Source organism: Lathamus discolor, unplaced genomic scaffold (genome assembly GCF_037157495.1).
Source record: "Lathamus discolor isolate bLatDis1 unplaced genomic scaffold, bLatDis1.hap1 Scaffold_78, whole genome shotgun sequence".
Lineage (NCBI taxonomy): Eukaryota > Metazoa > Chordata > Aves > Psittaciformes > Psittacidae > Lathamus > Lathamus discolor.
The window spans coordinates 50,001-53,452 of record NW_027069390.1 but is presented as its reverse complement, the minus strand read 5'-3'; positions in this window follow the sequence as shown (position 1 = coordinate 53,452).

Below are 3,452 nucleotides of genomic sequence, written 5' to 3'. Positions count from 1 at the left end.
CAGGCTCGGGCAGCGCTTGCCGGGCGGGTGGGGCGCGGGTCCCTGCAAATCCAGCAAAGTCCCGGCGGAGCCGGCTCGACCCGACGGCAAACGGCGGCCCCCACCGCGAGCTCGCCGTCCGCCCGCCCTCCGGGAGGCTCGCAGGCTCGGGCAGCGCTTGCCGGGCGGGTGAGGCGCGGGTCCCTGCAAATCCGGCAAAGTCCCGGCGGAGCCGGCTCGACCCGACGGCAAACGGCGGCCCCCACCGCGAGCTCGCCGTCCGGGAGGCTCGCAGGCTCGGGCAGCGCTTGCCGGGCGGGTGAGGCGCGGGTCCCTGCAAATCCAGCAAAGTCCCGGCGGAGCCGGCTCGACCCGACGGCAAACGGCGGCCCCCACCGCGATCTCGCCGTCCGCCCGCCCTCCGGGAGGCTCGCAGGCTCGGGCAGCGCTTGCCGGGCGGGTGGGGCGCGGGTCCCTGCAAATCCAGCAAAGTCCCGGCGGAGCCGGCTCGACCCGACGGCAAACGGCGGCCCCCACCGCGAGCTCGCCGTCCGCCCGCCCTCCGGGAGGCTCGCAGGCTCGGGCAGCGCTTGCCGGGCGGGTGAGGCGCGGGTCCCTGCAAATCCGGCAAAGTCCCGGCGGAGCCGGCTCGACCCGACGGCAAACGGCGGCCCCCACCGCGAGCTCGCCGTCCGGGAGGCTCGCAGGCTCGGGCAGCGCTTGCCGGGCGGGTGAGGCGCGGGTCCCTGCAAATCCAGCAAAGTCCCGGCGGAGCCGGCTCGACCCGACGGCAAACGGCGGCCCCCACCGCGATCTCGCCGTCCGCCCGCCCTCCGGGAGGCTCGCAGGCTCGGGCAGCGCTTGCCGGGCGGGTGGGGCGCGGGTCCCTGCAAATCCAGCAAAGTCCCGGCGGAGCCGGCTCGACCCGACGGCAAACGGCGGCCCCCACCGCGAGCTCGCCGTCCGCCCGCCCTCCGGGAGGCTCGCAGGCTCGGGCAGCGCTTGCCGGGCGGGTGAGGCGCGGGTCCCTGCAAATCCGGCAAAGTCCCGGCGGAGCCGGCTCGACCCGACGGCAAACGGCGGCCCCCACCGCGAGCTCGCCGTCCGGGAGGCTCGCAGGCTCGGGCAGCGCTTGCCGGGCGGGTGAGGCGCGGGTCCCTGCAAATCCAGCAAAGTCCCGGCGGAGCCGGCTCGACCCGACGGCAAACGGCGGCCCCCACCGCGATCTCGCCGTCCGCCCGCCCTCCGGGAGGCTCGCAGGCTCGGGCAGCGCTTGCCGGTAGGGTGGGGCGCGGGTCCCGGCGCTGCCGGGCACTCGCCAGCCTTTTCTCGGCTGTTAGGGGTTGCCTCGGCTTTCCCGCTCCGTCATCCGACAATCCCCCCTGAAACAGCCTCTGGCTGGTGCTGGGTGCCGGGCGGGCAGAGGCAGCAGCCTAGGTCCCGGCGCTCGCCAGCTTGTTTTGTTCCGTGGGGGCTTGGGGGTTTCGTTGTTTTTTTGGTTTCGCGTGTCCGTCTGCCGACACACAGCCCACCACCCCGTCCCGCCGCGAAACACGTCTCTGGCTGGCGGTGGTGGGTGGGGGGACCGGCACCGCACCAGCTACGCACAAAGAGAAAAATGACCGCGACCGCTGAACCCAGGACGCACCGAAATGCACCAGCCGATGCAGCCGGGGGTTCTGCAGATGCTGCGGCGCCCACCCCTCCTCCGCGGCGCCTCCCCCCGCCCCACAACGGGCTGGGAACAGATTGCAAAGATGTTCTTCTGGTTTGTGGTTTGGGGGAAACGTGTCTGAAACTGAGGAGAAGAGATGAAGATAGCGTGGCCGAGGATAGAAGGGAGGATTACGTTGCTCTTGCTGAGCATCCAAACAGGGTTCCCCACCACTGATGTTCTCACGGTTAAGTCTGTGGAACGTTAGGCACAGGTTAACGGTCGGCCTCAATGTTCTCAAGGGTCCTTTCCAAATCAAAAGGATTCTGCAGTTCTAAGAAAAGTTGATGTTTAGACTCAACTCTGTCCCTCGTCAGAGAAATGGCACTGCAGGAAGGCCGTGCGTCTGCCAGCTGAGGGAGGGAGCATCAGCACTTGCTTCGGCCTGTTTCCTATGGTGTTGCCCTGGAGCGCCGAGGAGCCCCGGAGGGAGCCCAGCGGGGCAGAGGCAGAGCCACCTCGGGCTGGGCCTCTGCTGCTGAGCTGGGCCGGGCTCCCGGGACGCAGATAGACGCTGGCGAGGGGGCAGAGCTGCAGAGAGACAGCTGCTCTGCCCAGGCGCAGGGCCGGGGGGGGCACCGCCTGCAGGCCCCCAGGGGAGACCTGCCAGCCTCAGAGAGCTGAAAGGCACTCCGCAGCGGAGGCTGCCGAGAGGTTTCTGCGGGAGAAACGTTCCCAGCCCTGTGCGTGATCAGGCTCTGGGTGCAGGACAATGCAGCTGTAGCTCCTGGAGGGATCTCCTCGAGCCGCTGCCTCGGACAGTCCATGGGATCTGTCAGGAGGACGCTCTCGGTTTCTCTGTGCGGATCAGGAGGAGGATGTGCTGCAGAGTAGGCCTTCCCTCTGCAGCGTCTGAGTGAGAGGAGAAGGCAGGTCCCTCATCCAGGGCTTGGCTGCAGGGTGTGAATGTGGGTGTGCAGCCAGCGGTGGGTGCCCGGCGCTTTCCTTGCGAGCAGGGTCCCCGCAGCCCAGGGGCTGTGTGCCGGGGCAGGGACTCTGCCGCCTGCCAGGGCCAGCAGCACTCAGCCTGCGCGGGGAGCTCCCCGAGGTGCTCGGAGAAGTAGAGGGGGAAGCGACAGGGAACCCCTGGCAGGGAAGGAAAAGTGTTCTTGGCTCCAGGAGCACCGAGAGGGAGCAGAACTGGGCACAGAGCAGGAGCTCCTGGCAGGGACAGCTCCAAGAAACAGAGGCATGGACAGGGAGTGGGGGGGGGGAAGTGAAGCCCATCCCTGGGGGCGGGGGGGGGGGGGTGGGGGGGTGGGGTGCGTTCAGGCATCGTTTTCCCCAGCCACCGTGTTTTCGCTGTCCCGCTTCGCGGGGGGGGGGGGGGGGGGGGGGAGGCGGTGGTGTCGGCGGCAGGGTTAAATATTATTAGGTGCCGTCACCTCGTCCCCATCAGTGGGCCCTAGGCAAGCCCAAGCGAGAGCCAGACGCTGCTAAGGCATCTCTGCGCCGGGACGTACCGAGACGGAAAAACGGTCGGTACTAAAAACTGTTTGTGCTGAAGTAAATGCTCGGATTACTGCAGGGGCGACGGCAGGGAGGCCTGAAGGTCGCACTGCCCTGAACCAGCTCCCGCGCTCGAGCGGGGGATACATTGAAACCCAGCAGCCGGCGCACCTGGGGCTCTGCAGACGCCGCGGCGCGCCGCCCCGCCCGCTCTTCTCGGCGAAACCCCCCCCTCCCCCTCCCCCTCCCCCCCACCCCCAGCCCCCCGCCTTCCCGCCTCCCCCCTCCCCCACCCCCACTCGCGGCGCAT